Source organism: Terrapene carolina, unplaced genomic scaffold (genome assembly GCF_002925995.2).
Source record: "Terrapene carolina triunguis isolate 2854851 unplaced genomic scaffold, T_m_triunguis-2.0 Scaffold838, whole genome shotgun sequence".
NCBI classification, from domain to species: domain Eukaryota; kingdom Metazoa; phylum Chordata; order Testudines; family Emydidae; genus Terrapene; species Terrapene triunguis.
Window position 1 is genome coordinate 6,901,796 of NW_020665189.1, and position 25,466 is coordinate 6,927,261.

The window sequence follows — 25,466 nt, forward strand, 5'->3', positions numbered from 1 at the left end:
GGGCGGCCAGAGGCTTTTTTGCCTGGGGCGGCAAAAAAGCCAGAGCCGGCCCTGTCTGTGATCAGCATCAGACCCGCACCTACTTAACACATGCCTTTTGCGTTTATTCCCTTGGCCTTTAAGGGAAGTACAGCTTTCACTGACATTGTCTCATTTCATTCTGACATTTTGCTTTGACACTGCAATGCGCTCTCCATAGACTAGCACTGACATTCTGCCTGAAGGTGTTAGACCCAGCTCCCGCAATATAATCCCAAGGCTGCACAGATGAGACTCCGGAGCCTAAGGCTGCCAGACACTTGCTTGGAGGATGCCTTCCCCATCCTAAGCAAGTTATCAAAGCAGCTGGTATCAGTGGCCTGCTCACTGTGGGCCTGATTCTCAGAAAGAGGCTGCCTTTTGTGTGTGCAGATTCCAGAGCACACACATGTGTGCACCCACCTAACACTCACCCACACCTGCACGCACAGTAGATAGATTCCAGAACCTGTGTGGGCTCAGGAGTCCTGGGTGTGCACAGGTGGTCTGCACTGGCAGATTCCAGCAGCTACAAGGAAGCTGGGCTGAAGCCCCAGAAGATTATGGCTTATATGTCTGTAAAATAGACATTTGGAGATTTAGGTGGCCTAATTTTATTTAAACGATGCCCATCATTCATGTGCCCCCCTCTTCCCACTGACTTCACAGGATCAGGCCCAGGGTGTGTCACTTGGTGGGCTCGGGACCCTGTGTAGCATCGAGAACCCATAATGGATTGCAGAGAATCACAGGCAAAGGCCTGATTCTGCTCCCATGGACACAGCAAAACTCCTTTGGTTTCAATGGAATCAATCCTAATTTACACCAGTGTGAGTGAGCAGAATCAGGCCCCAAGACTCATGCTGCTGCCTATTGGCTGTGCTAACTCCTTATCTGAAAAGCCTACCACTGTGGCCAAGGCTAGCATAACCTGAGGTATCCCAGGCAGCCAGAAGTCTCCTGGGATGTCCAGATTCAAGGATGCAGGTTTCCCTTCCTTCCATGACAGGTGCTCTTAGTACAATCCCTGTCCCCAAAAACAATGCCTGGAGAGAGCCTGGTCAGCTCCCTCGTGTACGAACAGGTCTTTGTAGCCCCCTAGAAAGTGAGCAGCCCCTAGGAAACGCTTATCAAGGAGGGATTCACCTGCCACAGGATAAATGGGGTGCCCACAAGGCTGCCTTAGGGCCACATGCAGCCCAGGGAACCTCAAGCTAGGGCTTGCAGCGACCTTCCTTGTAACCACAGGACAAAGGCAGGCAGTTGCCAAAGGCATTTTGCTGCTGAGCTCAGCCAACAAGCAATTTCTATTCATTTGCCACAGACGATACAAATACCAATGAATCTGAAGGAGATGTGCAGTCATAAGCCCTGCTGCAGTGCTCAGACTGGGCTTGGAATCCAAGCTCTCCCGGCTGAGCAGAGCTAGAGGTTGGGTTTGGGTCCATCTCTACTCATATGTCCATTTGTAAACCCCTGTGCAGCACAGAGGCAGTGCTCCTGGCAAGTTGCCAGTGAAGCCCTGGGTCCCTCAGAGTCAGGGCATTGCCCAATCATGAAATTAAACAAGCTAATGCTGCCCCCAAGGAGTAAAAGGTGCAGTATTCACCCCCCCAAAGTGAGGTATTCCTGGGGAAACTCTCCCCCCACGGCTCTCCCCAGCCAGCAGGGGCAGTGCCCAGCCATTTGCAGTAAATCCCTTGACAAGCAGGTGATTGAGTTGTTCTCTCCAGTAAGGAACTGAAAAAAACCCAGCAAGAGCACAAAGTGGCCACCTTTAGCCAGATTCCCCTGCTGTGGGGCTGAGCTGCCAGGATGGGAAAGGCTGAGAGCTCCTTGGCTTCTCCTGCTGTACCAACTCTGCACTGGATCACTGGGCACCAGATCAGCAATGGGGGGAGAGAATATAAAGTCTGATGGCAGTGGAAAGAAGGGACTCCTCCCTCTCCTCTTCCCCCTACGTGTGTTACTGCTCCACCCATACAAGTGTTATTGACAGTCACTAATCAGAAAAAGTCCCAACCAATACCTTGCATCTGTACATCTCCACTCCGCCTCAAGCCTTTCCAGCCTGGGCCAGGCTCTGAATTTTGCAGGTTGTCCCTAGTTTTAGGATGCGCCCAACTGAGAGCCTATATTTGAAACCCCTCTTTAGGAGACCTAAAGAGATGGAGGAAGTGGAACTTGCAAGAAGCACTAAAGGGTGGTGAAGGAAGACACCCAGGCTACCATGACATCTGCATCACGAGCAGCAGCTCTGCATTTAAAGATGATTCTGGTCAGAGATACTCAGGTTAGGGAAACAACTTCGCTAACGTATGCAAAAGCCTCTAAAAAAACAATTAATGCCACAGCATTTTCCAAGATCTCATTGCCTATATATCCATTTAAGAGAAGGTCTAAGGTGACGTAAATCATAATGCGCCGCCACAATGTCCCTCGTCTGATTGATCATCTTTCATAGCCAAGAGAGTTGACTAGCAACAAATAGCCAAGTCCAGACTAGTGAGCCAGCGAGTAGCTTCAGAAGTGGCTTGGTGTAAGTCTGAGACGCACCCACAAATGATTGAACTGGGCACTGATTTACAATGTGGTCCATAGTTTGCAACTGGTGTCCATAGTCACATTGGGCGTTTTCTCATATTCCAGAGAGGAGAGAGATGACAGCATCTGACATGCAGTGTTCTGAAACAGTTCAATGCAGATCATTATTTCTGGTGTTTGTTTGGGACATCAACATTATCCCAGAATTTTATCCATTGTACCCCAGGATTGAATGAGGATGCTTTCAGAACTTTGATGAGGGGCACTTGGAAGTGACGTGACTTGATCCAGTGCCTTTATTAGTCACAGAATGGACCCATTGATTCCAAAGTCCTATTTTTTCAGTGGTTTAGGTTTATAACTTACTGGCCTGCAAGAATGTAAAAATTACAGTCTCAATCCCCAAAACATTAAGGGACGTGAGTTGAAAAAATGTAGCTCTTTTGGGTGCAGAAAAGTAGAAAAAAAATATAGCTCTTGCCAGCTTCAGTAACTAAGAAAAAGAACAAGTTTAATTGCTTTTCTAAATGAAACATACGAGGCTTTTTGTCCAGATCATGTATGAATGTTGGTCTTTTTGCTATTTGAGGAAAATTGCCCTTTCAGTATTTTGAAATATATATATTGGCCAACTGCCTGTTCTTGCAAATGTATAAATAAGTATATCTGTATTAAAGGGACACTGTCAGGAAACATGGGCTCATTACTTAGGTTTGGTTTGGTTTGATGAGAAGTAATAGTGGCAAATGTTTTTGTGACTTTTAAAGCTAATTTAATATAAGCAGTTTTATGTTTGGGTTTTGCTATTCTGCTGCAGTGGTCCTCATAACCCAACCATTGCCCTCCTGTGCTAGCATATGAGAGCTAGAAAGTGAAACCTATTTAGACTCACACATGAAACTGACAGGCCCGCTTCTATTGCCAGGGGGTGGGAAGTGCAGAAAGCAAAGGATTAAATTCACCTTGGTTCAGAGTGGCAGCAAAAATCCTTGGCACCATTTAAGTCAGCCTCTCAAGGGTACTGTATGCAGGATATTCTTTATGTACTAAATCAATCTCCTTGTTCTGCTGCACCAGCAAGTCAGGCAATGTTCCACAACCCACCACCACATTCCTTAGCTTAGGGGACAGCACATAGAGTTAAGAACCCTCACACCATAAACTCAAATCTCACCTTTTCCACTCACTGCTACTTATATTTCTGTGAACTCCATAGCCCTCATTACTGAGCAACAGCATATGCCTTAGGAGGCAGTCAAGGATCAACCACACCATTTTACAAGAAAGCTACCTCAGATGTTGCAAGCGGTCATTTCAGGCAGAGGCAGGCATAGAACCCACATCTCTAATAGAGCAGGGCCACTCTTGTCCACTCAGCCCTGCTGCCTTTCACAATGATTAGGTGAAATCTGTGTGCTTGGCTATTCTGTCTCTAACCACTACACTTCCCTCCCAGAACTAGGGACAAAACACAGGATTCCTGCTCCCCCAACATTCTACAGCCATCTGGAAAATAGTTGTGTGACTCACTGGCTGAGTATATGTTGTGTCTCTGTTAATAACTTATCAACCAAAAGAGTAGCATTTACTGCTGTAGTTCTAGTGGTAGCAGTCTGTGATGGGGAGCTGAAGGGTCAACATTCAAGAACTGCCGGTGACTCAAGGGAGAGTGTCCTTATTGTGGTACATATGGGAATTTCTGCTTTTCCAGTTTTCTTTTTTGATAAATGCTTCATTTAACTGACACAGCGAGAAAACATCCTTAAAACTAGTTTTATAGGTAAAAATCCTTATGATCAGTCAATGATTGTGTGACATGCAACAAAACACAAGTGCTCTACATTGCAGTCATTTGTTACAAATTTCAATGGCTCATGTCACACATTGGCAGGTTTGAAGCCTGAGAGGTACAAGTTAAACTCTAGCTCAGTTAAGGGGTGAATTTCACTTTGAAAGCATAAATTACGCAAGGTCAATTACATTTTAAAAATTCTCACTTTTAACAATCTGAGGCACTTGTAGAAATTTTCATCTCCGCAGTGTCCCTTTCACACCATGCCAGTCCAGACTACAGTCTGAGACAATGCTAAATGCAAATGTGCACAACAGACGTCAGCCACAGTTAGCGTTTGTAAGAAAGGGTATTTTCTTCATCTCACTGTAAAATGGGGGCCCTGAGCTCCCCTCCCCTATGTGCCATGGAAGGCTGTGCCCCGAGCCCCCCACTCCTCCCCTTGACACATCTCTTTTCCTAGCAGAGAACAGCTCCTGTGCTTGCTGTTAATGTACAACACACCAAACCTACCAAATGCATTTATCTTAAAGAATGTAATAGCCACCAAGGAGCTTTTCTGGTGCTCCCTTTTGTCCAATACGTGTATTTCATTCTGCGCAGTGCTAATCTCCAGGCATTTCAACTATTGCCTTTGAACAGGCAATCAAACTCTAAGGAATCCCCACCTCCCAGCATCTTCTAGGGCTTTCCTTCATCCCCTAAAAGATATCAAGAAATTGCTCTGTTTGCAGCTAAAATCCTTCAGCTCCTTGAGGGACAGAATGGCCTTGTGACCCAGCTCTTTTAATTTTCTGCAGCCTTACCACCCTGGGCTGTGATCTTGTCAGATATCTCAACTTAACAATGGACTGCACTTGTCAGAGAAGCCTCTAAAATAAACGCTATGGCCCCGATCTTGCCATGAGGTCCGTGTGGGTGGATTCCCATGACTGCACAGAACTCTCTGCAGGACACAGGTGCTGCAGGAATTGGGGGTGCACGTTCAATAGGTGTCACTCCATCTTCCTAGGCTGCATTGAAGCAATGCCCCAAAACGGTGTCAGGGGGTCCTGTGAGCAAATTCCAAAAGGAGGCTCACCTTCTTTCTCCCTTTATATGCCACTCTTCTTCACTTCCTGCTCCAGAATGCCATGCAGAGCTGCAGTGCAACATTAAACAGCTGGCATGTATTGTACTCCAGAAGAGGCTGAGTTTTGCTGGTGGGTAAAATGAGTTGGCTTTTTGCGATTCCTGAGGATTATATAAATTATTAGGCCTTATTTTAAGTAGTGATTAGGGGTTCCACGTTAGCCATGAATTATTTAAGTAAGCCCCACCTCATCCAAGTGAATGGGATACTCCCTGTATACACTCCACTTGCTTTTCCTTTGAAGTCACTTTTAAGGCTTTTCCCCCTGACGTTACTGGTATGTATTTTCGACCAAACCTCAAGATTCAGGAAGTTTTTTGCTATGGAATTGCCATAGTTTTAAAAAGCCACCATAGAAATAAACACCATTTCTCAGGAATTGTTCTGTGACACGAGGCCATGCAGAGGTTATCATCACTGTAATGAGCAGGCACGGTTCATAGTCCCCAGAGCAGGAAATGCAGTACTAGCACTCCCTGAACTGAAACATGCAGGCTATAGAAACCCCTTATTCACCCCTCACTCTGCTGCTGTGTGCACTCACACATGCCCTCACCCCCTCACTCTGTAAACAAAGAGAGAGGCCATCTACCAAACACACCAATAGATCATTCTCATTGTTAATGAAGTGGCAACATTTAACCCCCGTAATGACATTCCATTCTAACTTGTCTCCACTTTCATATGTGACCAGATCTTTTTAAAAATAGTCTGTCATAGATTAGAGTTGGGGCTAGTAGCACCGCGTATTATCAAGGTTGCCTGAAACTTCCCCTTATAAGACCCTGTTTTCAGTTCCTTATAACTTTGCCAAACTTTAATCATTTGGGATGAAATTTTCCAAGCTGCCTCAGGCTATTTTTTTTTTTTTTACGATTTCAGCCAAAAAAAATCAGCCTTTTTTGAGAATGACACGTGCAAAAAATGCATTGTTTTACTCATGTTCAGGTCTGGTAACCTTTTCTTTGAACAGCTTTAGCACCACTATGCTTTGAAGCAGGGACTTGAAATTTGGCAGGGGAGTGGTCTTTGTCTCAAGAATGTGTCTTTCGCTGTTCCTGTGAAAATCCACTCAAATATGGCCAAGTTATAAACCTTTGGAAAATTGCAGTTCACACATGCTCACTAGAGAGAGCTTCTAATAGCTAAATTCCCCAATGATTCCATTTGCACTGCCTATGCTCCAACATTAGCAGGATTTTCTCTGCAATTGCAGTTCTAGGCTGTTCCTGGCCATGCTGGGTCCAGGCACCTGAATTGGGAGCTGGGAGCCTGTCTCTCCTGTGTTCCCAATGATTCAATGGTCCCCTTACTGGAGCCCAGGCAGTGCTGGGGTAGAAGCTGCCTGATTAGAATGCAGAGGGGTCAAGAGCTGCTGGGGATTAGCGGGAATAGATTGGGACAAGGAGCAGGCAGGTGAGACTGGGACAGGTAACTAGCAGAGGAAAACTGGGACTGATTGTGTGTGGGGGGATTCTGTGACTAGCTGTACAAGAGACAGGGAGGGAAACGGAGCTAGTAAATGGGGAGAGATTGGGACTGGTTGGGCATGAAGACTGGGACTGAAAACGAATGGGAGGGGGGGAAGGAGAAACATATGCCCCTTGTGCATATGTCCTATGACGCAGTCTTTAATTACAGTATCATATACTATTTATTCCACAAGATCCCTACCTCATTCAGTGCACAGGATGGACAAGCTCAGGGGGTGCAGCAGGGTTGCACAGTGAAGCAGGCTGTTGTTTGTAGGACCCCTGCCTCTTTTGTTCCAGAAGTTGCAAGGTGTCTAGTGAATGAAGCAGGGGGTTGCAGTAAGAGAAAGGATAGTTTCATGGTTAATGTTGCCCTGGGGAAACTGATTCTATCCCTTCCTCTGCCACAGAGTTCCTGTGTGAGGGTGGGCCAGTCACTTAAACCAAACTTTTCACAGGGATCACTAATTGGGTGGTCCTCATTTTCTGCAGGCCTAACTTGAGCCTCTGGGGTCTGAATTGAGCATATGAAGTGCTATACAATGCCATGCACTCTGGAAAATCAGGTCCTCAAATTGGACACCCAAAGTTAATGTACACTTTTTACCTTAATGTCTAGGCCTCAGCTCCCCATCTGTAAAATGGAGATAACACCACCCAACCCCTAATCTCACAGGGACGTTATGAAGATAAATTTGTTAGTGGTTGTGAAGCACTCAGATATTTTAGTGATAAGCGCCATAGAAAACACATGAGGAACTTAAGAATTCTGTCTTCAGAGAAGGGTTTGAATACTGTGCAGTAAATAAGGCCTGGGACCATGCACTGAACAATTAGTAGAAAACTAGGGTTACCAGATAGCAACTGTGAAAAAATGGGACAGGGGGTGGGGGGTAATAGGCGCCTATATAAGAAAAAGTCCCCAAAAACGGGACTGTCCCTTTAAAAACGGGACAGCTGGTCACCCCAGAGAAAACAAAACATTGACTAGTGTGTGATCATGTAATTAAAAGCTGTATTGTAATGCATATGCCCAAAGTGGCTGAATTAAGGTTGCACAGGCAACCTTGTTTCTGGCATTTCCTCGTTTTTTCAGTGCTTGACTTTGCAACCTTAATAATGTTATTTTAACATAGTTTTTCTGTGTATCATTACTAATAATACCCAAGTGAGCATGCAGCTTCTGAGTATAACCTGTGTCTATGTCTAGGATCTTTTTTTCCCACTGACCTTTGATTATATCTCAGGGCAATTCCATAGGCTATTCTTGCCATTGAGAAAACACATCACAATCTTGTGAGGCACCTGGACTCTACTCAATGCATTACTAGTTACATATAACTGGTGGGGGGAGGAAAGATGATCTTTTAAGTTTTAATTCACTTAATCCAGTGGTTCTCAAACTTTTGTACTGGTGACCCCTTTCACATAGCAAGCCTCCGAGTGCGACCCCCCCCCCTTATAAATTAAAAACACTTTAAAATATATTTAACACCATTATAAATGCTGGAGGCAAAGTGGGGTTTGGGGTGGAGGCTGACAGCTCGCAGCCCCCCATATAATAACCTTGTGACCCCCTGAGGGGTCCTGACCCCCAGTCTAAGAACCCCTGACTTAATCCGATGTTATTACTGTTTATTAGCTCTTTGAAATGCTAACTGCACTGTCTATTGATACTGGGTTTTTAGCTATTTACATTCTAAATCTGCTATATTTTGCAATTAATGTTTTAAGAGGGGTTTTTAAATGGTACGTTGTGTGTGTTGGAGTGTTTGTGTTGTATTGTATTGTATTACACAAGACTCTGAGCAGCTGTATAGTGAGGGCACTTTAAGAATTACATTAGTCTCATAGTTATATTAACTATCAATAATAAACTGGTAGGTGACATTCAAACAATGGACCCGAGCTGCAAAGTTTGCATCTGGGTCCAGGTACAGACTTCCCCAATCTTCCAGTAGATGCAGATCTAGGTTTAGTTCAGGTTGAACTCTAAGTTCAAGGGAAATAGGTCTGTTAAAACTCACACCCCCAAGGGGAGAGAAGGGGAGAAACAGCAGTCCAGTGAAGAGGAGACCTGTCCAGTGCCATCCCCTGGAGAGGAAATCTGCTGCTAGAGATGTCCAGCTGCCTGACCCCAGAAAGACCTGCTGGGTAATGTTGCTGGTGGGAACCGTCTGCTAAGAGGGTTCAGCTTCCTTCTGGATTGGGGAAAAGCTCTGAGTCAGCAGATTCTTCTTTTATCCAAGCTGTTTCATCTATCCCTAATTTACATGCTCTGCATTAGCTACTTGAAATGTCTGTTATCTTCTTAGCCAGTATCAATATCTCTGTGGTATCTGAATGTGAAATACAGAAGTTATGGGTCACACTGAAATTGTTCTTGACACTCTGCTCCTCTGCTATTTGTTCCTTCTTCTCCTCTTCTCTCCTTCTTGTTATCCAGCTGGTTCTTTGCTGGGGAGAAGGCTTTGTGCTCTGAAAATTGCCAGGCTTGGGCTTATTCTGATCCGCTGTGCGCAGAACTCCACAGCCAGGTAGAGCAGAGAACGTGCTACACTCATCCACTGGGTGCTGCCAGCCTCAGTGCACCAGTGGAATGCCTGACCTGGTGAGGATGAAGTGGAAGGGGAGTCTCTCCACTGGCCAGGCCCTACATCTTTGAGAGCTTTTTCAATAGAGACTAGTGCTAGACGTGAGTGGGGAGCCAAGGGATCTGTGCAAAGCATCAGTGTTGAGTGTTCTTTACTGCCCTTCTTGCTCAATAGACTGGCTGCTACATGGTGCATGAGTTAGAGTTTCCCCATCTGGCCTCCACCCTCCTCCCCAGAGTGAGTGAGTTGCAGGAATCTAACCTGAAATCATGGAAGGTTGGATGTCTGGGCGCTCATGGAGGAGGAGAGGATGCAACCTTCCACCATACTGAAGGTGGAAGGCCATAGGCACCATCTTTCCCCGGCACCGGTGGGTGCTCGCGCCCCCCTGCCTCCACCCTTTCCCCGCCCCTGTCCCGCACCCATTCCAACCCCTTCCCCAAATCCCCGTCCCAGCCCCGCCTCCTCCCCTGAGTGCGCTGCGTTCCCCCTCCTCCCCTCTCCCTCCCAGCGCTTGCCGCGTGAAACAGCTGTTTTGCGGCGAAAGCGCTGGGAGCTACTGGGAAAAAGTGGGCATGCGGCGGGGAGAGGAGGCGGAGGCGGAGGTGAGCTGGGGTGGGGGGGCGGGGAGCTGTCAGGGGGTGCAGAGCACCCACCAATTTTTCCCCGTGGGTGCTCCAGCCCTGGAGCACCCACAGAGTCGGAGCCTATGTGGAAGGCATAGCTCACTGCTGTTGTCTCTGTCTAACGCAGGGGATAACAAGGGTGGCCTTGAGATAACTATAATATAGTACAAAATTAACACATGATGCTGTGACTTTGCCATCTGAGAAACTAACCCACTCGTCCCTGCTATTCCCAGTAAAGTAATGTTAGGCTGGTATGTGGACAGCGCCATTCACACCCGGGATCCCCAGATGTGACTGAAGGGGGAAAAGCTCCCTACGCTTCAATGAATGCTCATATATTCTGAGTGGAGCTAAAAGAGGCCTCCTTGGAGATGATCAGATCAGTTGTACTGCAAGCATATTCAGGGGAATGGCGAGCGATATGTCTGATCCTATCTGTCAGTGCATGGTTGACACATGCTCACGAGCTATCCCAGGGAAAAGAGCTACATGTCTGGTTATTTTAAATCACAGGCAAGAGCACCAAAATAGGTTTAACAAATTGCAAAATTCCCCAATGTCACTTCTGTGCAGCTTCTCAAAGCGGAGTTGAAGGGCAGAGCTGAATAGCAGGATGTGGAAAATATTAAGAATCTCTCGGCTCCATGACCACTACCTTAAATATCCCCTGATGTAAATGCATCTGAACCTTCACTCAGAAGGACCGCACTTCTCAGACACAGCGTGGAACTCTTCATCCCTCCCTGTCTCCCTTGCTTTGAGGAAAGGTATAGCCCTTTAGAACAAGGCTTCTTTGCTTTTTTATGGTCCCTTCCACTGGAGTGTTTCAAAGTGCTTTGCAAATATTAATCAATTCCCCTCACACTCCCTTATGAAGATGATAGTCATAATTAATCCATTTACAGTTTGCGAAACTGAGGCACGGGGTGGAGAAGGGGCTTGTCGAAGATCACAGCTCATGCTTTAGCTGCAAGACCATCCTTCCCTTCGTACATATGAAGAGTTATTAATTATTATTAACAATCAAAGTTGCTATTTAAGTGAGAGCAAACATGGCCCATGCTGTTCCACAGTGTGGCGTGTGGATCTGCAGAGAGGATGGCTCCCAGCAGGAATGCCCCTCAGATCAGGATGGTGCAGTGCACAAGGTTCTGTCGATGGCCTGTAATATTATAGATAAGGGTGGCCATAAGCTATGGCAGTGTTGCAAATGGAGGCCTCAGTCCTGTGCAGACTTAAGCCCGTGTGTCACTTAATGCATATGAGTAATCCCAGGGATGTTAATGTTAAACACGTGCATGTTTCCAGGCCTGGTGGGGGCCATGTGTTTCCAGCGAGATGCCAGCATGGCCCTCTTCACCTGGACTGGGTCTGGCTGCTCTGGCATTTGTTTCTGGGACCTTTGATGATGCTCAGTAGAAAGGCAAATGGTTTGCTCTCTTTTCGGCTGCTTTAGTATCCTGAAGTTGTTGTTTACAAAAAGCAAACGTTTCACTGTTAGCTAATCTAGCTTGTTGGCAAAAGCCCTTAAGGCTCATTTTAATTGCAAGTAAATGATTCTTAATGATATCAATCAGACCGAGCAGAGGCTGAGCGCGTTCCTGATGTTTTGCATTGTAACCAGGAGTTAAGAAATGAAGTAATCTCAGAGTGAAAGGGGAACGGTTTTAATCTGAAACTGGGCAAATATGAGACACCATCAAGGAAAGATAATCACTATGCAGGATAATAATGAGGCACCAGCTTATCAGTTTTGCATGGTGAATCCTTAATATGCCTCTAGCAGATTTTGCTGGCTTAAATTTTTGAAGAGAAACTCAGTAAGAAAGTTAATGAAGAAAAGAGAGATGGGCCTGACCAAAATGTCTCTCTGTTATTGCTGCAGGGACACAGACGCTGGTGGTAAGGGGTGTTTCTGCAATGATTGGATTGGTCTAATATCATGCATTCCTGAATCAGAACGGCTGTACAGGGCAAGTTTCACCCCCATGCAGAGGACCAGCACAAAGCCTATAAACCATTTAAGACCTAAAAATAGGGCTTATGTGGTACGTAGCCCTTGTGCTGGCTCCCTGCATAGGGATAAATTTCACTCACAATGTGTAACAATTTCCTTGCTACAGTCATGCTTTTTTCTCCTTTTACCATCTTGGTCTCTCTATGATATGTTTCAGGCTATCATCTTGTTCCCCTTCTATGCTAAATGCAGCTACTCATCAGTGTACATCCTGCTCTTGTGCCCTGGGACAGCTGATGCATTTGTGATATACATTCCTGGACACTGTTAAGCACCCATAGACTGTTAGCCCTCTGGGGCAGGGACTGTGTCTTTCTGTATGTACAGAGTACCTAGCACACTGGGGCTGCGATCAGAATACAAATCTGAAATCCCAAATGGAGAACTGACCAGTGGTGGGGAAAAATACTCAAAGCTATAGTTCAGTTGAAAAAGAGCCTCTTGAAGTCTGGATGTTTATCCAAAATACCTGGGTCTCTTTAGTCTCTAACACTGAGCTTGACTTCTCAAGAGAACAGGCTTTCCCATGAGAATTGTGTTATTTCCTGGTACTGAAATGGGCCCAAGAGAAAGTAGAAAGGATTTCTTAAGTTGTAAGCTCTCTGGGCCTGGGACCATGACTGTGTGTTTGTGCAGCTCCCAGGACAGTCAGGTGCTGATTTTGAGTGGGACCTTTGGGTGGTTCTGAAATACAAGTAGTAATTAATACATGCAGAAGAGACTTTTACTCCATGTTTTTTGATTTTTGGGTACATGCCAGGATTATAAGATCCCCCAGAAAAAATAGATCTTCAAAGTATAATAATAATAATGTTTTCTGGTTATTGTGTCTTTCACACAAGGATCCCAAAGACACTTTACAAAGATGAGTAAGTAGTATTGTTCCCATTTTACAGATGGGTGAATAGAGGCACAAAGAGGTTAAATGACTTGTTCAAAGTAATCCAATTCAGTGAGTCACAGCTAAGAATAGAATCCAGCCATTCAGGCTCTCATTTCCCTGCTCAGTGCTTGCTAATCATGATACAGACTCGTCGTGCCGCCCCCCACCCCCACCCACCCAGCTAAACTACAGATTCCAAGTCAGCACTCTTTTCAGTAACTACTGTAAGATGTCAATTCCCCGCCTTGGTGTTCTGGGCTGCCTTTCACACATACCAGGTAGATAAATGATGAAAGTGTATTTTTGGAAATGCTTCTCATCGCTATTTTAGAATGACTTCTATGCACGCAGCTTTTAAAGTGCACTGCCACTAAAGAAATCTGAAGTCACAAGTGAAAATGTGTCATTTCTGGACATTGAAATACTTTCTAAGCAATGGTAACTCTTTCCCCAGATCCCATCCTGCTCCTACAGAGATCAACAGGAGTTTTGCCCCGGCTTCAACAGGAGCTGGATTTGGTTCATGTTTTTTATCCTTTTCAGAGGCCCAATTATCAGACAGTGCTGCCATGTGAATGGGAAAGAAAGGAAAGGTGAAATTGTTCAGGTGAGATCGAATTTTGAGGTATTTAGGATTCAGTGCCAAAACCTGTTCATCTTATTCATGCAATTAGCCCCACTGAAGTCTGGGGGGATTCTCATGTAAGATAAATGGGATTTAAGCCTCTGAAGCATATAGGGGATGCAGATAGGTCCCTGCTCTCCACTTCACTCTCTCCATAACAAGAGAAGAAAGTAGCATTTGGGGCCCAGTCCTGCCCACACTTCCCCCCATGGTTAGCACTTACTACTGCCAATGCTTCCATAGACTTGGAAGCACTATGCCTGGAAGTGTCTGCAGGTATTGGGCCCTCACGGCAATTAGTAGCCAGTACACTTGGAATCAATAGAAAATGCTCCTTCACCCAGCAGGTTGTTAGCTGGAGAAACTTACTGCAGCAGCGGCTCATGGAAACAACTGCTGAGGGTACATTATTTAAAAGGGTTGAATAACTGTATGGTGACTAACGTCTGGAGCTATGAAAGCCAAGATGGAGCTAACCAAATCTCATGCTGCAGGCTGGTCCCTGCAGAGGTCAGACACAATGCCCCCTGTCCCACAGTCCACAGATGTATCATTAATTCTCTTTTTTCTTCAGAAGCATCAGGTTCTGACCACTGCTGGAGGCAGGATGCTGAGCTCGATGACCCAATGACAGGATCAGATGTGGCAAGTCCTATTGTTTTTGCTTTACCTGTGTGTGGCATAGTTCATGCAATCTATAATCACTAAAGCTGTTCTGGGCATCTGACACAGTGTCAGCAGCAACGATAGCTAAATCCCATAGTTCAACCTGCTGTTTAAAGTGAGCTCAAGTCTCCGATATCTGGCACGCCAGCTTTCAGCAAAAACTTCTCCAAGTCTTTTGACTAAGTGAGCTGATTTCCTAGAGAAGTAGGCAAGAGATTAATCCTGCTCCAAAATGAAAATAAGCCCCAAGTAAATATCACGTTCTCCTCCGAGGAGCTCACTAATAAGCCTTCTGTTCCTCAGAAGAGCTGCTAATCCTAAAATATGGGGAATCTGGAAGCAGACTGTCAGCAAGAACATTTGTTAGAACTCACGCCCAAAAGGGTCAAAGTAAAATATCCTGGACTGGCTCCAGCCTATTTCATCGCTAATTTAAGCACAGCCTTTCATTAGTACGTGTCATGGCAAACAAGAAGGCGAAATATCAAACGCTGAATATAGAACTGTTCCCACAAAGAGGCCACCGAATGAGCGAGAGAGATTTTTGTGGGTGATTGCTTGGGATTTGTTCAAACATGTCTAACGCCCATCCAGCCGTCTTAGGCACTTGCCTATTGCTTTAGGGGGTGGTTTTCAAAAGCTTCCAAGGGAGTGAGGCACTCAAATCTCATTGATTTTCAATGGGAGCTGTGTGCCCAAATCCCTTAGGCACTAAAGGTGGGATTTGGAAAGTGGCCAAAGCCTCTCTCCTGCCTTTACTCAATGCTGGAAAATGGCTCTGAGTACATCTTTTCTCATTGTCTCCTGACCACCTCTCTCTAGCTATCCTGAGGTTCTTCGCCACCACTGGCTAGCCACATAGAAGCAGCTGTTAAAAACAGCTTGTATCTGTTGCAGGACCAAGTCTGTGCCTATTCCTGACAGTTGCAGACTGGGCCATGCTGATCCAGGCTTGCTTGTCCTCCAGGCTTGGACTATTGCAATGCACCATACCTGGAAGTGAAATTGAGGGAGGGGAGGCCTTTGAAGAAACTCCAGCGGGTCACACACACATTGTCTCTCTTGCTAAGCTGTCTATATAGGGTTTTGCGAGACCCTTAGCCCAGAGTTCCAGGCAATACAATGGCTCCCCATCTATCAATTTCTAGGTCCTAATCTTCATCTCCAAAGTCTGGAATGAGCTAGCCCAGGACTGTCTCACTCTGTGCTACCAGGATCCTTAATTTGTAGGCACCTAGAAGTTATTAAGGTGATAAGGAACAATCGACTTGGGTTTGTCAAGAACAAATCATGTCAAACCAACATAATATCCTTCTTTGACAGGGTAACAAGACTTGTGGATGGGGGGAAGCAGTAGATGAGCTAAAGCTCGACTTTAGTAAGGCTTTTGATACTGTCTCACATGACCGTCTCTTAAGCAAATTAGGGAAATACAGCCTAGAGGAACCTACTATATGGCAGGTATACAACTGGTTGGGAAACTATACTAAGGCCTGGTCTACACTAGGCTTTTATGTCGAATTTAGCGCCGTTATATCGAATTAACCCTGCACCCGTCCACACCAGGAAGCCATTTAGTTCGACATAAAGCTCTCTTTAAATCGATTTCTGTAATCCTCCCCAACGAGAGGAGTAGCGCTAAATTCGACATGGCCATATCGAATTAGGCTAGGTGTGGATGGAAATCGACGCTAATAGCTCCGGGAGCTATCCCACAGTGCACCACTCTGTTGACGCTCTGGACAGCAGTCTGAGCTCGGATGCTCTGACCAGCCACACCCCCGGGAAAATTTGAATTCATTTTCCTGTCTGGGCAGTTTGAATCTCAGTTCCTGTTTGGACATCGAGGTGAGCTCAGCAGCAGTGGCAACGATGCACAGCTCTCCAGCAGAGATGGCCGTGCAATCTAATAGAAAGAGGGCACCAGCATGGACTGATCGGGAAGTCTTGGATCTCATCGCAGTGTGGGGCGATGAGTCCGTGCTTTCAGAGCTGCGCTCCAAAAGAAGGAATGCTAAGATCTACGAGAAGATCTCCAAAGCCATGGCAGAGAGAGGCTACAGCCAGGATGCAACGCAGTGCCGCGTGAAAATCAAGGAGCTGAGACAAGGCTACCAAAAAACCAAAGAGGCTAACGGACGCTCCGGATCCCAGCCCCACACATCCCGTTTCTACGAGGCACTGCATTCCATCCTGGGTGCGGCCGCCACCACTACCCCACCCCTGACCGTGGACTCCGAGGATGGGATATTGTCCGCGGCCGGTTCCTCGTCGGACATGTTAGCGGACGGGGAAGATGAAGAAGGAGATGAGGAGGACGAGGCAGTCGACAGCGCTGGCACCGCTGATTTCCCCGACAGCCAGGAGCTCTTCATCACCCTTGCCGAGATCCCGTACCAACCGTCCCCATCCCTTACCCCGGACACAGAATCAGGGGAAGGATCAAGCAGTAAGTGCTGTAAACATGTAAACATTTATTTAAAACAGAACAGGAATATTTATACTATTAAAAATGTATGTTTATAAAAGTGCTGTAAACTAGTAAAAAATACAAAACAGGAATATTTACAAAGGTAACAAATGGGTTTTCATGATTTCTCTGTCTTAGGCTCTTCTCAATGTAGTCCCAAGTATTTTAAAAATTTTTCACAATGTCCGTTACTACATGATTCCAAGGCCCAAGACGCTCCACTCCATAGTCCCAGTGCACCTAGTCGAAAATCCGGTCAATGTGGCCGGGGATCGACGAGAAATCCTCGTAGGAGAACTCCTCGTAGGTCTCGTGGAGGTAGATCTCAAGCCTGTTTATCAGGTTCCGGGGTAGGGCGATCTTACTGGGCCCTCCGTGGTAGCAGACATGTCCCCGCCACGCCACAATCAAGTACTCGGGGATCATGGCCCGACATAGCATGGCGGCATACGGCCCCGGTTTCTGCATGCTTTCCCGCAGCATGCGTTCTTTCTGGGTGTCCGGGATCCTCAGGAGGGTGATGTCGCTCATGACGCCCTGCTTTGAATTAGGGAGGGGAATGTTAGTATTGGGACTGCTTTACAGCCACGCGGTGGAGGGAGAGGGGCAGCATACAGGGATCTTTCCCTGGGACAGCCGCGAGGGGGTGGGACAGGGGCAGAGTTGATGCTGTCCTGATTGCTGGCAGCAGAGACTGGCATTGCTTTCAATGTGAAAGGAGGCCAGTGCTACAGCTGGAGTTTTAAGCAGCCACAAGTCTACGGCTTACCATTATTGCCCGCTCCAGAAGTTCGGGTCTCCAGCCACAGTTCTCTGATCACTCCAAGACCACCGCAAGTCCACAGGCACTGAAGGCGAGGGCCGAAAATTCGACCTTGTCCTGAGTGCGCATGTGAGAGGTGCAGTGCATGGTCTTGTTCACAGAGAAAGACTAGGTTCTTTGTGTACAATTTCATTTATCTGTCTCAGGAATTCACTCCCTTTTTACAATTCACACAGACACATCTGCGACTGTCTCCCAACCCAGCCTGTCAGCACACTCCCAGAGGCTAGCGCAGATTAGGCGGAGGAAGAAGAAGACGCGTGAAGACATGTTCTCAGAACTAATGGGCTGCTCCCGAGCCCAGGCAGCCCAGCAGACACAGTGGAGGGAGAACTTGTCACAAATGCACCGAGCAGTCATGGAACGGGAGGAGAGGTGGCGTCAGGAGGACCAACAGGCTACTGAAAAGCTGCTTGGACTAATGAGGGAGCAAACGGACACGCTCCGGCGCCTTGTGGATGTTCTGCAAGACCGGAGGCAGGAGGACAGAGCCCCGCTGCAGTCTATCTGTAACCGCCCTCAGCCGCCACCAAGTGCCACACCACCCTCACCCAAAGTCCAAAGAAGGAGGGGCGGCAAGGGCCGTTAAAACTTTCAGTCAACCCCTGCAGACTGCTCTAGCACTAGAAGGCTGACATTCCCCAAAATTTCATGAGTCCTTTCCTACCCACCTCACACAAGCCCCCGTCGAAGTTTCACCACCCACGTTTCATGTCTGGTTCGCAATAAAATGTTTGTTTCTGTTCATTACTGTTTCAGTCAGGTTCTTTTGAGGGAGAGTCTGTCTGGAGGGGGGCAAGGGGCTTGGTAATTGGACAGGACAGTGACCTTTAGCAGGGTACAGAGGCGGTGTCAGGTCCAGCATCAGGACACATACACAGTGCAGTCACTGGTTACCCTGGTCAGTCTGGGAGGTGTTTTTATTGTTCGGGGGGGGGGGGGTTGCTCTGTGACTTTGTGGCGGGGGAGGGCAGTTACAGATCTTATGCAGCGGTCCTTATCCTGGCTCACAGATCCACGCAGCAGGGGATATGTAACCCTACCCCCCCTGCCAGAAAGTCACATAGCCGACACATACACGCAGTCCCCCCCAGGAGTGCTGGCAGGCTCCATTGAAATAACCAGTGCACCAGTGCGGAGCCTGTCATTCCGGGAGTTTAGAAGCATCATTTGCATCAGAACACTAAACCCGCCCCCCGCCACAGTCTGCGTCCCCGGTTTAAAATATTCCCGCGAAAAAAGCAATACAGACAACGGTGTTAATTAACAAAATAGAAATGATTTTATTTTTTGGGAAGGGGAAGGGGATGAAGGGGGTATGTAATTGGAGAGGATAGTCCAAATGAACTGGGTAAAGAAACGGGGGCAGGTTCAGCTTTTCTGTCCACAAACTGAAAAGTCACTGGTTGCCCTGCTCACTCAGGAACCTAGCTTTCAAAGCCTCCCGGATGCACAGGGCGTCCCGCTGGGATCTTCTAATGGCCCGGCTGTCTGGCTGGACGTAATCAGCAGCCAGGCTATTTGCCTCTAGCTCCCACCCCGCCATAAAGGTCTCCCCCTTGCTCTCACACAGATTGTGGAGCACACAGCAAGCTGCAATAACGATGGGGATATTGGTTTCACTGAGATCACAGCGAGTGAGTAAGCTTCTCCATCTCCCTTTGAGACGGCCAAAAGCACACTCCACCACCATTCTGCACTTGCTCAGCCGGTAGTTGAACAGTTCTTTTTCTGTGTCCAGGGCGCCAGTATAGGGCTTCATGAGCCAGGGCATTAGCGGGTAGGCTGGGTCCCCGAGGATGACTGTAGGCATCTCCACATCCCCAAGAGTTATTTTGTGGTCTGGGAAGAAAATACCTTCCTGCAGCCGTCTAAACAGACCAGAGTTCCTGAAAACGCGAGCGTCATGAACCTTGCCCGGCCATCCGACGTAGATGTTTGTAAACCGTCCCCGATGGTCCACCAGTGCTTGCAGCACCATTGAAAAGTAGCCCTTTCTATTGATGTACTGGCTGGCCTGGTGGTCCGGTCCCAGGATAGGGATGTGAGTCCCATCGATAGCCCCACCGCAGTTTGGGAATCCCATCGCGGCAAAGCCATCTATGATGACCTGCGCGTTTCCCAGGGTCACTACCTTTGGGAGCAGTACCTTCACGATTGCCTTGGCTACTTGCATGACAACAACCCCCACGGTAGATTTGCCCACACCAAAGTGGTTCGCGACTGAGCGGTAGCTGTCCGGCGTTGCAAGCTTCCAGAGGGCTATGGCCACTCGCTTCTCAACTGTGAGGGCTGCTCTCATCCTGGTATTCTGGCGCTTCAGGGCAGGGGACAGCAACTCACAAAGTTCGAGGAAAGTCCCCTTCTGCATGCGAAAGTTTCGCAGCCACTGGGATTCATCCCAGACCTGAAGCACTATACGGTCCCACCAGTCCGTGCTTGTTTCCCGGGCCCAGAATCGCCGTTCCACGATATCCACATGACCCATTGCCACCATGATGTCCTGGGCGCTGGGCCTCGTGGTTTCTGACAGCTCTGTGCTACTCTCCGACTTCAGGCCATCACGGCGGTGTCGTAGCCTCCTCGCCTGATTACTCTTCATCTGCCTCAGGGAAAGGTGTATGATAAGCTGCGAGGTGTTGAGAACGGCCAGAAGTGCAGCGATGGTCGCGGCGTGATCCATGATCGCAGTGCTGTGGCGTCCGCGCTCTCACTGACCAGAAAAGTGCGCGAACTGATTTCCCGCCGGCGCTTTCATGGAGGGAGGGAGGGCGTTTGTGACGGACGGATGACGACACATTTTTTTTACCCAGAAGGCATTGGCGGCTCGACCCAGAATTCCGATGGGCAGCGGGGACTGCGGGAACTGTGGGATAGCTGCCCACAGTGCACCGCTTCCAATGTCGACGCTTTCCCCGTTAGTGTGGACTCACAAAGTCGAATTACTGTCCTTAGTGTGGACACACACGTTCGACTTTGCAATATCGATTCCACATATTCGATTTAAGTAAAATCGAACTACCCTCGTAGTGTAGACATACCCTAAGAAAGTAGTTAATAGTGGTTCAACAGATGGCAGCTTAACCAATGCCTCCTTCTAGCGCAGCCGCTTGTGGTGTACATCTGTTCGTGACTGCTCACTGGGATGGACGGAGCCATCCCACAGACCATGTTAGGTGAGCCACAGCGTGCTCAGACTCAAGGCTGTTTGTGTAAATATTTCATGGGTGACATTTGAATCAATGCACATTCGTGTCAAGGGAAGAGGCTACTTAAATACTCAGTGATTAATTCAGCAGAATATGATACCTTTCCTGCTATCAGCAGGGGAAGGAGGGAGGGGGCAGTCTATGGAGAAGATGGATAGAAAGCTTTGGTTTCTAAGGGCATGTCTACACTATGAAATTAGGTCGATTTTATACAGTCGATCGTGCATGTCCCCACTAAGCACATTAGGTCAGCGGAGTGCATCCTCAATACCGTGGCTAGCATCGACTCACGGAGTGGTGCACTTTGGGTAGCTATCCCACAGTCCCCACTGCCCATTGGAATTCTGGGTTAAGCTCCCAATGCCTAATGGGGCAAAAACATTGTCACGGGTGGTTTTGGGTACATGTCGTCAGTCTCCCCTCTCTCTCTCCCTCCCTCCCTCCTTGAAAGCAACGGCAAACAATCATTTCACGCCTTTTTTCCTTTGTTATCCATGCAGACGCCATAGCACGGCAAGCATGGAGCCCGCTCAGCTGCACACTGCTTTTGTGAGCATTGTAAATACCTTGTGCATTATCCTGCAGTATGTGCAGAGCCTAGCTAGGAGCCGCCAGCATGAGGAAGATTGTGAGGAGGACATGGACACAGACGTTCCTGAAAGCACGGGATGTGGCAACTGGGATATCATGGCGGCATTGGGGCACGTTGATACAGTGGAATGCCGATTCTGGGCCCGGCAAACAAGCACAGTCTGGTGGGACCGCATAGTGTTGCAGGTATGGGATGATTCCCAGTGGCTGCAAAACATTTGCATGCATAAGACCACTTTCATGGAACTGTCTGAGTTGCTTTCCCCCACCCTAAAGCACAGGAATACCAAGATGAGACCTGCCTTGACAGTTGAGAAGCAAGTGGCGATAGCCCTGTGTAAGCTTGCAACGCCTGACTGCTACTGATCAGTTGGGAATCAATTCGGAGTGGGCTAATCTACTGTGGGGGCTGCTGTGATCCAAGTAGCCAGGGCAATCAATACCCTTCTGCTAAGTGAAGGTCATAGTAGATGGCTTTGCTGCAATGGGGTTCCCTAACTGTGGTGGGGCGATAGACGGAATGCATATCCCTATCTTGGCACCGGACCATCTTGCCAAAGAGTACATAAACTGCAAGGGGTACTTCTCAATGGTGTTGCAAGCACTGGTGGATCACAAGGGCCGTTTCACCGACATCAATGTGGGATGGCCGGGAAAGGTGCATGACGCTCACATTTTTAGGAACTCTGGGCTGTTCGGAAAGCTGCAAGAAGGGACTTTCTTCCCAGACCAGAAAATTACCGTTGGGGATGTTGAAATGCCAATAGTTATCCTTGGAAACACCAGCCTACCCCTTGCTCCCATGGCTCATGAAGCTGTACACAGGCAGCCTGGACAGCAGTAAGGAGCAGTTCATCTATAGGCTGAGCAAGTGCAGAATGGTGGTAGAATGTGACTTTGGATGTTTAAAAGAGCACTGGTGCTGTTTGCTGAGTAGGTTAGACCTCAGCAAAAGCAATATTCCCATTATTATTGCTGCTTGCTGTGTGCTCCATAATATCTGTGAGAGTAAGGGGGGGACATTTATGGTGAGGTGGGAGGTTAAGGCAAATTGCCTGGTGGCCAATTTAGAACAGCCAGACACCAGGGCAATTAGAAGAGCACACCGAGGCACGCTGCACATCAGAGAGACTTTGAAAAACAGTTTCATGACTGACCAGGCTACGGTGTGACAGTTGTGTGTGTTTGTCCTTGACGCAAAGCCGCCCCCTTTGGTGAATGTACTTCCCTGTAAGCCAGTCCCCTCAGGGCAAATCGAACATTAAACACAATTGCTTTTAACCCCTGTAGTGTTGTTACAAATGTGCACTCACCAGAGGTGCCTTCTCTGCCTTCAGGGTCCGGGAACAATACGCCTTGGGAGGGTATTGGCTCCAGGGTGAGGAAAAGGTCCTGGCTGCAGGGGAGAATGGATTACCCGCTTGCCTGCTGCGCATTCTCTTCCTCCTCCTCCTCCACTTCCTCATCCACAAAATCCTCATCCATGTTGTGTGAGGCTGCCACCTTGCAGGTGCCCACAGAGAGTGTTGGGGTACCGGTAGGGTCCCCCCTAGAATCACATGCAGCTGATCACAGAAGCGGCATATCTGGGGCTCTGACCCGGAGCGACCGTTTGCCTCCTTTGTCTTTTGGTAGGCTTGCCTGAGCTCCTTAATTTTCATGCGGCACTGCTGTGTGTCCCTGGTGTAGCCTCTGTCCACCATGCCTTGTGCGATTTTGGCATATATATCAGGCCTTGGCTACACTTGCAGATGTACAGCGCTGTGAGTTAAACCTGACTTCGTGCAGCTGAGTAGGGAAAGCGCTGCAGTCTGTCCACACTGACAGCTGTCCAGCGCACTGTCGTGGCCACATTTGCGGCAATTGCAGCGCTATTGGGAGTGGTGCATTATGGGCAGCTATCCCACAGAGCACCTTTTCCCATTCTGGCGCCGTGGGTTGTGGGAAGGGGGCGTGGGTGCAGGGGATTCTGGGTCCTGTCCCAATGCCCCGTGATGCATCGCTTCGCATCCCAGAAATCCCTTTGTTTCCATCCACCTTTGGCGCCATCTTCCAACGGTTTCTGTGCAGCGCGACCTGTCTGCGGGAAATGGAGCCCGAACTGCTGAGGCGTATGCTGACAAGTCTCGCCAGCACGTCACGTTTGGCTGTCGAACTATTCCTTAAGATCCAAAGTGACAGTGAGAGTGAGGGTGAGGAGTCCGACGATGCTATCGAGCCGCATAACGCGTACGACACGAAATTGCTTGTGGCATTCACGGACATGCTCAGCACCGTGGAACGCCACTTTTGGGCTTGGGAAACAAGCACCGAGTGGTGGGATCACATCGTCATGGAAGTCTGGGATGACGAGCAGTGGCTGCAGAACTTTCGGATGAGAAAAGCCACTTTCATGGGATTGTGTGAGGAGCTTGCCCCCACCCTGCGGCACAAGGACACCAGATTGAGAGCTGCCCTGCCAGTGGAGAAGTGGGTGGCTATTGCAATCTGGAAGCTGGCAACTCCAGACAGCTACCGGTCAGTCGCAAACTAGTTTGGAGTGGGAAAGTCGACCGTTGGAATCGTGTTGATGCAAGTTTGCAAGGCCATTAATCGCATCCTACTCAGAAGAACCGTGACTCTGGGTAACGTGCAGGAAATAGTGGATGGCTTTGCACAAATGGGGTTCCCTAACTGTGGAGGGGCAATAGATGGGACGCACATTCCTATTCTGGCACCACCCCACCTAGGATCCGAGTACGTTAATCGGAAGGGGTATTTCTCTATGGTTCTCCAGGCGCTTGTGGATCACCGTGGGTGTTTCATTGACATTAACACAGGCTGGCCCGGAAGGGTGCATGACGCACGCATCTTTTGGAACACTTGGCTGTTCAGGAAGATGCAGGCCGGGACTTTTTTCCCAGAGCAGAAGATCAGGGTAGGGGAAGTTGAAATGCCCATTGTGATCCTTGGAGATCCCGCTTACCCGTTAATGCCATGGCTCATGAAACCCTACACAGGGAGCCTTGACAGCAGCAAGGAATGGTTCAACTACAGGCTGAGCTGGTGCCGAATGACTGTGGAGTGTGCCTTTGGCCGTTTAAAGGCCCGCTGGCGATCTCTGTATGGGAAGCTGGACTTGGCCGAAAACAGCATCCCCGCAGTTATATCCGCGTGCTGTGCCCTCCATAATATTTGTGAAGGGAAGGGTGAAAGCTTCACTCAGGCATGGACCTCTGAGGTTCAATACCTGGAGGCTGAGTTTGCACAGCCAGAGAGCAGGGCTATTACAGGGGACCAGCGCGGGGCTGCAAGGATTAGGGATGCCTTAAGGGAGCAATTTGAGGCTGAAAACGAGCAGTGATATCTGGTGCCCTGCACGGGAGTGAAGTGCAGTAGTTCTAATCTTTAGGAATCAGTGTTTGCTAAGCAGACAAGCAGACTTGCAGTGCCTGTTTATTTCCTGGGCTAAGGAGTCTTTTACTTTATGCAATAATAAAGAATGTTTTCAAAGCCAAAAAATCCATTTATTGAAAAGAAAAAAAAATTATTTATTGAAAAGAAACAAGGGGGTGGAGTGGGGAACAGTACAATCACAGATTCGCGTATGTCCTGTCTGGTGTGCTGTGCAGTGAGTGCTGCACTTCAGGACAGCTATACTGCCTGGTGATGGGGGTTGAGTGCAGAGGGTAAGGGTCGTGGTTTTCAGGGCTGGGTGGTGAAGATACTGGTGTTGGAGGCAGCGGGTGGCGTGAAGAACACGGAAGTTGGGGAAAGTGGGTTGGAGGTGACAGTGGGGCACAATGGAAAGAGTTTTGGGACAAGGGCTGTGGGGGGGGTGGCGTTTGCGTTTGCGGTACTGCTCCTCTTTCTGCTTGGCTACCAGCTCCTGGATAGCGTCTGCTTGGTGCTCCAGGATGCTTATGAGCCTATCAGTGCTTTGCTGCCGGTGCGCGGTGCTTTGCCGCCGGTGCGCTGTGTTTTCCTGGCGGATCCTGCTTTCTCTCTCCCTCCAGTCCTGT